At 32.3% G+C, this 12,717-nt stretch overlaps 1 protein-coding gene across 8 annotated transcripts in view; it reads left to right on the forward strand.

Moving 5' to 3' along the window:
- Positions 1 to 12,717, forward strand: part of LOC114328625 (uncharacterized) — an 895,031-nt gene that overhangs the window by 140,561 nt on the left and 741,753 nt on the right. For 4 of the 8 annotated variants that reach the window (XM_028277517.2, XM_028277519.2, XM_028277524.2 and 1 more), the window contains exon 1: positions 9,051 to 9,267. The exons of 1 other annotated variant lie outside the window; for it this stretch is intronic. The gene's annotated coding sequence lies outside the window, so the exon portion shown is untranslated. Of the gene's footprint in view, positions 1 to 9,050; positions 9,268 to 12,717 lie in introns of those variants that run through there. 3 more of the 8 variants (XM_028277523.2, XM_028277532.2, XM_028277518.2) reach the window with 2 other exon arrangements.

The following is a 12,717-nucleotide window of genomic DNA, read 5'->3' on the forward strand; positions in this document are numbered from 1 at the left end:
CATCTGACGTAATATACTTAACGACGGGAGATTATCAAAAATTATCGATTTAATTCAGAGTTCTGTAGCTTTCTATTGGTCAGAATCTCCTATGAATGAAATAATCCACCAAATCTGGTGAAATCTAATTTTTTTTAACAAAATACTTTATTATATATATAAAATTGTATGTTTTGATAAAAACAATAAACAAAATTTAAAGGATTAAAAATTTATTATTATTATTTATAATATGTATTATAAATATATTTTTTAAATTTGTACAGATATAGGAACTAATACTTAATATGCCGTATTTCCACCTCTTGGATCAATGCAAGACTGAATGCGATGTCTCATGCTTCTTATAAGTGTATTAATGTAGTTCTGGTCCATGGTTCCCCATTCTTCAATCGCTGCTATTCTAAGGTCTTGTAGTGTCCTTGGGGGGTGGCTCCAGGGACTGAATTTTTGTTTTGAGCATATCCCATCCGTGCTCAATGGGATTGAGGTCAGGTGAGCAAGGTGGCCCTTGCAATCTGATGATATCTTCTATCTCTAAAAATCTGCCACATGTCTCGTACGATAGGGAGGCGCATTGTCGTCCATAAAAATAAATTCTGGACCAACAGCTCCTCGCCACAAGCGTACAACAGGCCTAAGAATGGTATCAATATAAATTTGTCCATTCATGTTACCAACAATAGGAATTAAAGGAGTTTTATTATTTAGCATGATGCCGCCCCAAAACATTATGAAGCCACCTTGATATGGGACTCTTTGGACAGCTTGGTTAAGTCTATCCTGTCGATTTGGGTTCCTCCAAATCCTAATTCAGCGATTATCCGACAAAAGGCTGATTTTGGTTTCATCAGAAAATAACACGTTTCCCCATCTGTTATCATGCCATTGTAAATGTTCATTGGCCCATTCCAGTCGAGTCCTTTTCTGCTCTAACGTAAGATTTGGTACAAACAATGGTCTTCTTGTAAATAAATTCGCCAAATATAACCTGTTTCTAATAGTCTGATCGCAATTTACAATAATATGAGCTTGCTGGAGCTCTCTTCTAATAGCTGGGGCAGTCATAGAGGGGTTTCTCCGGGTATTTAACGTTAAAAAACGTTCTTGGACATTGGTAGCAATTCTGGGTCTTCCGCTTTTTGGACGATCGCTAACAGAATTCGTCTCTCGATATTTTTTCACAATCCGAGACACGTCACTCTGATTAACTCCAACCCGGACAGCAACGTCGACTTATGTGTGGCCTTCCTCAATCAAAGTAACGATTCTAACTCTGTTGAACTCAGATATCACTTGTCTATTCATATTGTTCACTACAAAGTGAATAAAACGCAAACCAATTTTTACAAATATCGGTTTTCGAAAACTGATGAACGCAATATGAATACTGAGAATCTTTGCGGCACCCGTGTTGAGCTGCCCCCCCCCCCCCCCACTTGCAAAAATTAAAAAACAAATAGCCCTGATTTATGAGCTATTTATGAGCTCTCATATTCCGCAAACTAAAAATTTTTGAGCTCGTTCCACTGAGCAGGAATTTAATACCCTAGTGGGGGGGGGGCTGAGTCAGCCCCCCCCCCACTACTTAAAAATAGGAATATTGAATCGGTTTTTGCGGCAGAATTACGAGCTATTTATGAGCTCTTGAAATTATATAGTTTCGATTTTTGAGCTCATCCCCTTCACCCACAACCAACCCTTTAATTGATTTAACTTAAGAGAAAGATGCTGAGAAAACTTAAAATATATCGTATTGCGAATATAATTCCTATAGCTTATATACTCTAAGAATAAACTATTCAATCAAGAGCATTTCGATTATTGAGCTACAACCCCTTCGCCAGAAAACCACCCTATCTTCCCGTCTTAAGAGAAAGTTGTACTTAAAATGCGTTAAACTAATTATTTGGCGACTACATATCATTTAATAATTTATAAGCTTCCAAATTACGCGCATTTAGATCAGTAAATTGCAATTTATTTTGTATAGTGCAGTCACTGAAGGTAAAAATAAACGATTACCTTCAATTTCGGTGAACCTTCATCGATTTTCACGAAAATTGGTCAGTGGTTAGAGGATACGTCAAGAAACAAAGGTGACATGGTACCACCTTGCGCCTTTACCCTGAGGGTGGATACCGCCCCTTCTCGGGGGTGAAAATTATTTTATAAAAAATAACTGCACAAATCAATAAAAGAACAAATTAAAAGCAAAATTTATTATATAAAGTTAATAAAATAAGTAAATACTTTTTAAGTTATTAAAGATCAAAGATTTTAATTATTCGTGAAAAAAATGCATGTTTTGAAGAGGTTTTTTGTAAATCACTAAAAAACTGTAAGTTTTTACAAAACAGTTAATAGTAGTTTAATTCGTATAGCTTATATTCTAAAAATAAAGTCTAAAATTACGCGCCTTTCGATTATTGAACTACAACCCCTTCGCAAGAAAACCATCCCATATTCCCGGCTTAAGAGAGGGTTGTACTTAAAATAATTTAAATTAATTATTTGTCGACTATATATTGTTTAATAATTTATGAGATCGCAAAATATACGCATCTCAATTATTGAATTGCCATTTTCTTTCTATAGTGCAGTCACTGAAGGTAAAAATCAACTATGACCTTCGATTTCGGTAAATCTCCATTCATTTTCACGAAAATTGGTGAGCGGATTTTGATACTATCAACTTTTTCTGGATCTTATTTTTCATAGGTATTTCTAAGTACTTTGACAAGTATTTAGTACCTAAGTGTTATAAAATGCATCTCTTTCCCGTTATTTAAGCTTGAACCCTTAGATTTGAACAGTCGCGGAAAAAATATACATTTAATTACCAATAACTTACTTTAAATTAACATTAAAGGGTTTTTCAAGTAAGCAATTTATTATATTTTTTATTAGCTTCAATTTTAGTGATGAAGACTTTTTTGTAAAAACTTACAGTTTTTGAGTCATTTATGAAAAATCGCTCTAAAGCATGCATTTTCTTTCCAAAAATTAAAATATTTGATCTTTAATAACTCAAAAAGTATTGATTTATTTTAATCACATTATATAACAAATTTTGCTTAAAATTTGTCCCTCTCTCGATTTGTGGGGTTATTTTTAATAAAGTAATTTTAACTCCCGAGAAGGGGTGACATATACCCCAGGCTAAAACCCCAAGTTGTTATTGTCAATTCGTGAAAATAAATGGCGATTTACCGAAATCGAAGGTAATAGTTGATTTTTACCTTCAGTGACTGCACTATAGAAAGAAAATGGCAATTCAATAATTGAGATGCGTATATTTTGCAAGCTCATAAATTATTAAACGATATGTAGTCGAAAAATAATTAATTTAAATTATTTTAAGAACAACTCTCTCTTAAGCCGGGAATATGGGGTCGTTTTCTTGCGAAGGGGTTGTAGCTCTATAATCGAAAGACGCGTGATTTAAGAGTTTATTCTTAGAATATAAGCTATACGAATTAAACTATTATTAACTTTTTTGTAAAAACTTAAACTTTTTCAGTGATTTACAAAAAACCTCTCCAAAACATGCATTTTTTTCACAAATAATTAAAATCTTTGATCTTTAATAACTTAAAAAGTATTGACTTATTTTATTAACTTTATATAATGAATTTTGCTTTTAATTTGTTCTTTTATTGATTTGTGGATTTATTTTTTATAAAATAATTTTCACCCCCGAGAAGGGGCGGTATCCACCCTCAGGGTAAAGGCGCAAGGTGGTACCATGTCACCTTTGTTTCTTGACGTATCCTCTAACTACTGACCAATTTTCGTGAAAATCGATGAAGGTTCACCGAAATTGAAGGTAATCGTTGATTTTTACCTTCAGTGACTGCACTATACAAAATAAATTGCAATTTACTGATCTAAATGCGCGTAATTTGGAAGGTTATAAATTATTAAATGATATGTAGTCGCCAAATAATTAGTTTAATGCATTTTAAGTACAACTTTCTCTTAAGCCGGGAAGATAGGGTGGTTTTCTTGCGAAGGGGTTGTAGCTCAATAATCGAAATGCTCTTGATTTAATAGTTTATTCTTAGAGTATATAAGCTATATGAATTATATCCGCAATACGATATATTTTAAGTTTTCTCAGCATCTTTCTCTTAAGTTAAATCAATTAAAGGGTTGTTTGGGGGTGAAGGGGATGAGCTCAAAAATCGAAAGTATATAATTTCAAGAGCTCATAAATAGCTCGTAATTCTGCCGCAAAAACGGATTCAATATTCCTATTTTTAAGTAGTGGGGGGGCTGACTCAGCCCCCCCTCCCCACTAGGGTATTAAATTCCTGCTCAGTGGAACGAGCTCAAAATTTTTAGTTTGCGGAATATGAGAGCTCATAAATAGCTCATAAATCAGGGCTATTTGTTTTTTAATTTTTGCAAGTGGGGGGGGGGCAGCTCAACACGGGTCTTTGCGGCGATTAAGAAACAAAAAACAATCAATAAAATACATTATTTTAGTAGACAAAAAAAATCAGTGCAAAAAATTTCAAATGAGAAACGTTCAGTGGCGTTACAGATAATATGCAAAACATTTTTGAGTGTGTGTATGTATTAAGTCATAACAAGGATATAAATAAAAAATAAAGATATTGAACAAGTGGACAAAACGAACGACTTAGGAGTCTGGATTACGGAAGATCTAAATCCGAAATTCAATTAGGAATAGGGCAATTAAGAGGAGCCTGTTTTAAAATGAGGAAATTTCTGAGTAATCAATGACCCAATCTGCAAATCCGATAGGTATCGGATGGGAAAATGTTATATCCACTCTATTCTTCTTTATGGTGCCGAAGATTGGACTGTTAATGTTGACTTAATGAGAAAGCTGGAAATTGAGATGTGGCTTTCTATGAGAATTTTGAAAATACCAGGACCGATTATAGTACGAATGAAATGGTGTTGCACAAAATGGGAAGAGATAAAGAACTTTTGACCACTATAAAAAAGAGAAAGACAGCATATTTGGGGCGTGATAAGTGCGAGTTCTTTCAGCAGCTGCTTAAGAAGGGTAACATCCAAAAACAATGAGGTTCTGGTAGACGACAAATCCTTGGCTGAAAATATTCGCGACTAGATGGGTTAAACACACAAATACTTTTAAGAAAAGCAGAATAGATACTAATTTACAATAGTCCTGTCGGGATAGTATTTGACCTTGCCTGCCGAGCTGCCCAAATGTGAAGACTTAAATTGCTGAAAATGCTCTTTTCTATAATTTCTTCAATTATGTGATTTCCTACAATTTATATTTTTTTGTGCGATCAATATTTTCAGTTAAGGGGGAGACTAGTGAAAGGGGAGAGGAAGCACGTAACGTTACAAACGTCATATCTTTGTTATTTTATTTTTAAATGGCTATTTTACTTTATTTTCTTTAATATTTCATTAATAAATATCTTTCGTATTCGTTTTAACTTGTTTTCCCCTTAAAAACCTGTTTGGCGCCCCCTTTCGTTATTCTCTATTTACTATATATTTTTTCATCTAACGTCTAAATCATCATACTGAACGTACTTCATACACCCTTACTCTCTAGATATCTGTCTTTCATTACGGAACATGCTTATCCTACCTTTCTACAGTTCACGCTGTCATTTCAATGACTGTGACAATTCTCAAAATGGTGGTGGTAAAGTCATAAAAGCGAAAGAACTTGAAAATAAATGATTTTATTCCAAACAGATGATCTCTTGGGGTAAGAAAATTCATTATCTTTTTTTTTTGTATTAAGCGTTCAACATTAATAGTTTTTATAGTTTTTTTTTTACCTAACCTACATCTTCTAAAAGTGTGTGCTGATATTTCAGCTTTAAATATTTCTCTTAATTTACATACAGTGATGACGTTTGAGTTGGAATAAATTCATTTTCTCGGGAATGGGCGACTTTGGAGAGAAATCCCGAAACAGGTCGATTTTTATTTTTAAATTATGATGTTATGGCATATATATCATACTAGTGACTTCATCCATATGGGCGTGAAGACGTAATCGATGATTTTCTTAAAAGAGGGTAGGGGTCGAGTGATAGCTCATTTTAAAGGTTATTTAATTCTCCATTCAATAATATACACATTAAAATAATTATTTCTACAGGGTGCCCAAAAATATTTTTTTAAATTAAATTAATTGAGACAAAAAGAAGAATGCATGCCATTTATTTAATTCAAAATACATTTTACTGCTGTCAGAAAACAGAAAAAATGTTTATTTGACAAATAAACATTGCTTTTCGCTTAAATTCAATGTTCAAACTGCTAAGAGGCAGGTGGGTGGCAGTTTTAACATTTAATTTCAGCGAAAAATAAAACTTATTTGTCAAATACACGTTTTTTCGTTTTATGACAGCGGTAAAATATATTTTGAATTAAATCAATTACATTCCTTCTTCTTTTTGTCTCAAATAATTAAACCCCTGTTGGGCACCCGGTATAAATAATTATGTTAATGTTTATATTACTAAATAGAGAATTAAATAACCTTTCAAATGAGCTATCACAAGACCCCTACTCTCATTTAAAAATATCATCGAATACGTCATCACGCCCAGGTGGATGACGTCACTAGTATGATATAATATGCCAAAAAATCATAATTTAAAAATAAAAGTCGCCCATTCTCTAGAAAATTAATTTATTCCAACTCAAACGTCCTCTTTTTATCTTATTCCTTTGCCATTTGGTACTTTTTACGATTATTTGGCAAAGGCTAGTCTTGGTTTTAACTTGTTGATGTTTGATATGTATTTTATCTTCTAATTTTTGGGAATAAAACCACTTTTCTCCCTCTGGGAGCTTAAAGCATCATCAATCACCGGCGATACAACAACGAGGACCATATCATCTAAACTGCAACCAAATCATCTAGACTGCAACGATCAACATCCATAGGCCTGGTGGAATACAGCATCAAGGACCCCACCGCTAGTTGCAGAAACAGCAGTACCATTCGACATCAAGAATTCACCATCAAATACCAAAAGCCATAAGTATAATACAAGAATTGTTAGTTTTTGACAAGAATTTCAATATATGTTATTGCATTTGATAAGTCATATTTTAATTATATCTTTATTGAACAATAAACATGATTAGTTAAAATATTGTTTTGTTTGCTTCCATTATACATTTTCAGTGTTCATATTTTTGATTGGGACAAGACGAACACACACTTTGGAAGACTGAGCTAGTCTAGGGTGAACGATAGCTATCATGGATGATTGAAGTATTATTATTCAATATTATTTCAATTATCTGGGGTAGTTTATCGTATCGTTTCACTGGCGCCCAACGTGGAGGACCCAGTGTAACGTCTAGATTACATGGTTCTCGTTGTTGTGTCGTCGGCAATTGAGGATGCTAGGGAGAAAAGCGGTTTAAATCCCAAAAACTAGAAGATAAAATACATATAGTTGAGTCCGGGAATCTTTACCCGTGCGTTATCATTTAAAACATAAGAAATAAGTCGATGATAAGTCGAAAATTTAAATTTACTAAACGCAACAGCAAGTCACTTACTGTTACTTGCTGTTGCGTTTAGTAAATTTCAATTTCCGACTTATCATCGACTTATTTCGTATGCTTTAAATGATGACGCACGTGTAAATATTCCCGGACTCAACTGATAAAACATCAAGAAATAAAACCAAAACGAGCCTTGCCAAATAATCGTAAAAAGTAGCAAATGGCAAAGGAATAGGACAAAATTAATAGTGAGTAATGTAAATTAAAAGAAATACCTATTTAAAACTGAAATATCAGAACACAAGCTTTTAGAAGACGTAGGTTAGGTAAAAAAAATTATAAAAACTATTAATGTTGAACTGTGAATACAAGAAAAAAGAGATAATGAATTTTAATTATTATCCTAAGGCAGGCTGCACATCAAAGGAACATGAAACGTAAATTACGTTTCATGGAAATAAACCACTGCTAAACAAATATATATCCGGCCATTTATGAAACTCTCCGAAAATAAAAATGTGTCGTGAGCATGAATCACACTCGTTTCATTGGTAGGCGGACTTTGAGATTTGTTTAGCAGTGGTTTCTTTTCATGAAACCTGTTTTTCGTTTCATGTTTCATGTTTTTCTTTTCATGTTTCTTTGGTGTGCGGCTTGGCTAAGAGATCGTCTGTTTGAAACAAAATAATTTATTTTCAAGCTCCTTTGGCTTTTATGACTTTACCACCACCATTTTGAGAATTGTCACAGTCACTGAAATGACAGCGTGAACTGTAGAAAGGTAGGATAAGCATGTTCCGTAATGAAAGACAGATATCTAGAGAGAAAGGATAATATATTATGAAGTACGTTCAGTATGATGATTTAGATGTTAGATGAAAAGAGATATAGTAAATAGAGAAAAACTAAAGAGGCCGCCAAACAGGTTTTTAACGGGAAAACAAGTTAAAACGAATACACAGGATAATTAATAATGAAATATTAAAGAAAATAAAGTAAAATAATCGTTTATAAATAAAATAACAATGACGTGACGTTTGTAACGTTACAAGCATAATTATTCAATTTCCGTTCCGTTAAATGAACACTACGCACACTAATACTGTTGATTTCAACAAAATCGCATAAAGCGATTAAAAAAAAATCTTGCGAGATTTTTCAACGGGCCGGATAAAGTAAGCAAAAGTTGCCGGATTCCCTGCTCCCTGATTTAGATGATAAATATTAATTGTATTTATCTTTCAAGTTTATTTTTAAATAATTTTAGAGATATTATTTAAAATTTATATAATAATAATCTCTAAAAAATTTTAGAGATTATTATTATTAATAATCCAATTACAAACAGAAAACATGTACAGCACTTAACACATCCACCTTGTTACAAAATCACATTAACTCGAATTGAACTAATTTCTGACCATAATCCCTTAGGGGTACACGTAAAGGGAGCATTTTTCCGGCTTTGTCGAACTGGAAGCAGGACATGAAAGACGGCGTCGCCGCTGCAGCATTCTTGATGGCAGTAATCCTAGCTGATCGGCGAGTGCCATGAAACAATCGCAAAACGCGCACGCGACGGTAAAGGTCGCCGAGACGAAAACTAGTGAAAATACGAAGAAGAACTACGTCAGTGAAGTTATTTTATTATACGGAGTTTGTGTGTACAATTTGTGTTTGGAACTTTCAACCAATATTCCCACTTCGGATTATATTTTGGAGAATGCGACAGGGTGAGATTTGAATGAGATAATAATTTGACAGAATAATTAGGTACTAATTTTTTATTAATAAATCTTTTAAAATACAATAATATAATATACATAATATACTATTTTTGTTGAAAATAAGCCACAATTTTACTTTACACTTAAATTTATTTGACATTTCGATTTCCACCTCGGAAAACGTTCTCAAAATACAAAATATTAATAAAAGAAACAAATTTTGTTTTTATTACTCGGTAAAAAATTCTTCTAATGATTTAACTTTATCTTACTCATTTATATTGACAATTCAGGGATATATTGTACATTTTAAAATATATGACTTTAACATGATATTGCCAATATTTACGAGTTGCGTTCCTAAAACGACTTTTTTGAAAGATAGTTCATCCGATTACATGAATTCAACTATAACTTAAAGATATCCATCAAAAACAATTGATTTGTCTTTGAAAAGGCACCACATGCAATGATGAGAGTAAAATTCTCCTGTTAGTGATTCCTTAGTAAATCATGAGGAAAAAACCTCATGATACTATCCCCACATGGTAAGTATTTAGTGTTACATTTAATTTACTCTCAAAATTAACATCATTCTGGTTTTAATATGTATGTTATTTAAAACATATAAATGATATATCCTTTATGTGCCCTGATAGTGGCATTTTCTTTCTACTGACTTCCTATTTAATTATGGGTAACCACATCCTATTACATGCTGTTAAGGAATTTGCGACGCAATTGGCTTCATTAAACATCATTGGAGCCGCTTCTTTGATTTTTCTCTACTTACCACCTGTTTCTTTCAGGACTATACTTGAATTTTTCCACTGTACTCTATATTCATTTTCCCAAGCGTGTTTACATATTTAAGTTCTATCATTTCTCTATTTTTAATATAAGATTGATGTTCACGTATTCTAGCGTTGAATGGTTTTGATGTTTCACCGTTTCACCTAATTAAAAATGTTTTGATAAACGAGATCTCAATGTATTTGTTGTTTCAAATTATGTTGAAATGTGGAATATTCCCTATCGTTTCAAGTTTTATCCATATACTTCGTCGGTTTGGAAGAAGAACGCTACAACTCAAAAACTGCCATTTTTAGGTTTACCCTCTAACCAACTCTAAATGTTAAACTTTATTATGGAAAAAAATGTCAGAAGTTGCACTCATGTAATTACCTCTAGATGGCGGCTTATAACAGTTTGACTTTGTCAAACCCATGCATTACATTTTATGGAAGAACGTCGCAATATACAATATGTAGTTGTGTTTCAGTTGTTGTGGAAGTTACCACGTGTTTTTTGGAGAACAGTGTTACAAGTTAAAAAAGGAACGTATTTTTTGGGGATCTTGCATTTAATATTTAATGCAAGACATTTCGTCTTAGGTAGTAAGTATTCCTTACAGGATATGTGCGTTTATATAGAATTATTATGGGCAATTCAGTAGCATTTCAACAAATTTTGGGAAAAACTGTTACAAATGCTAATTACAGGTAGAAAGGTGAGAACAAGAAAGGTCTTTCTATTTATATTTAAATGATAATAATGGGCTCTTTAACATTGTAAAAGATTTTACCTCTTATTTTTTACCTTACCAAAATTATAATTAAAAATAGTACATTAAAATTTTAAAACGTCGCTCCTGAAAATTAGAACTTTTCGACTTATAACGTTCTTCTTCCATACCAACGAATATAGTCCAGTATACATAATATATGGTATTGATATTGTCCTTGTATTATTTCTGTGAATGTTATAGGATCCAGTTTGTGTTCCATTCATTATATTTATTATGGGATCACTAACCGGAGAATTGTACTGTCTTTATTGCATGAGGTTATCTTTTAAAAGACAAATCACATGGTGTGATTTTCTGATGGATATTCTTAAGTTAAAGTTGATTTCATGTAATCGAATGAACTATCTTCCAATAAAGTCGACTCACAAATGCAACTGAGATACTGGCAACAGCATCTTAAACTCATCTATTGTAAAATGTATAATAGGTATTCTTCTTCTCATAGGCATCTTTCAGTGCGTCACAGTTTTTCGATTTCTTTCTAACACATAAAATTGTAAGTGACAGAAAATAAGCACAGCCGTGATTACAGACATTTATTCTAGTTGTCGATAGATGGCGCTATAAGCGAAAAAAAGTTATTTACGAATTATATAATATATCTACGAATATAATCTGTACAATTTATAAGACTATACAAATCAAAGAAAATACCATTTTATAATGCAATAAACACAATTGATGTAATTTTATGCCAAATTGCAAATAAAATGTGACAACTGTCAGATTGAACTAAAATGTCATATTAAAATAAATGTTATAAATGTGTATTATCACGGACTTACCTTTTTTTTCTATCATTTGTGACGCACTGAAAAATGTCCATGAAAAGGACTTTATATGTCAGAATTGTCAATATGAATACTACAGGTAAAATTAAATATTAGAAAAATTTTTTACCAAACAACAAAAACAAACCTTATTTAATTTATTAGTATTTTGTCTTTTGAGAATGGTTTTTAAAGCAAAATTGTGGCTTATTTCCAACAAAAATTTTCTTACATTTTATGGAGTACTTTCTTCCTTATTCAACGTTTAGTTTCTGGTTATTTTAATGGACTTTTAATCCACTTAAGCTAGATTTTTTCGTCAAGAAATGTTTGATATTGTGCTTTTTTCTGGTTCTCAAATCTCTAACTTCTTTGAATTGTTCGTTTTCACTGCAATCTGGCATCGTCAGCAAACCTATATTCTGATATGCTTTCTCTACATTTTTCTTCCTTTAGATTCTTTGATTTTTCTCTTTTTCATGTATGTTTCTTTAGTGATTATTAATAGACAAGGCGAAAACGGCGGGTTCGAAGGGAAAATATTCCCATGAGATTTTTTTGTATAATCACATTCGTGAGACATCCCAGAATAAGGTTCAAGAAGTCGCCCACGTGAAAAGTGGGCCAATTTTTTTTTTAACAATTTTTTTTAATCAAATTGCAAGAATCAATATTTTTGACCTAAACAATTTTTTCTTTACTTTTTTGGACCATTCTGGACAAAAAAGGTTTCTTATAATTTTTCTTTAAAGTTGATCGTTTTCGACTTATAAGCAATTTAAAATTGAAAAAAAAAAACGAAAAATGGCGATTTTCAAGGCTTAATAACTCGTTTAAAAGTTATTATTATGAATGTCAATATATGACTAAATCAAAGATTAAAGCCCCCATACAAGATACTGAAGAAATTTTTGTCATTATTTTATTACTAAGCTGTTATTTTTAAGTAATAACTAATAACAATTAGCGCCATGCACGTGTGCGGGGCTGTAAATGCTGAGTGCGAGAGAGAAGCCATTCCAGCATTACAATTGTGCATCTTACTCGCACTCACATTTACAGCAGCGTCAATACGATCTAACCACTCATTGTTATTAATTAAAGATAACAGCTTAGTAGTCAATTAATGACACAGATT

This window comes from Diabrotica virgifera, chromosome 7 (assembly GCF_917563875.1).
Source record: "Diabrotica virgifera virgifera chromosome 7, PGI_DIABVI_V3a".
Lineage (NCBI taxonomy): Eukaryota > Metazoa > Arthropoda > Insecta > Coleoptera > Chrysomelidae > Diabrotica > Diabrotica virgifera.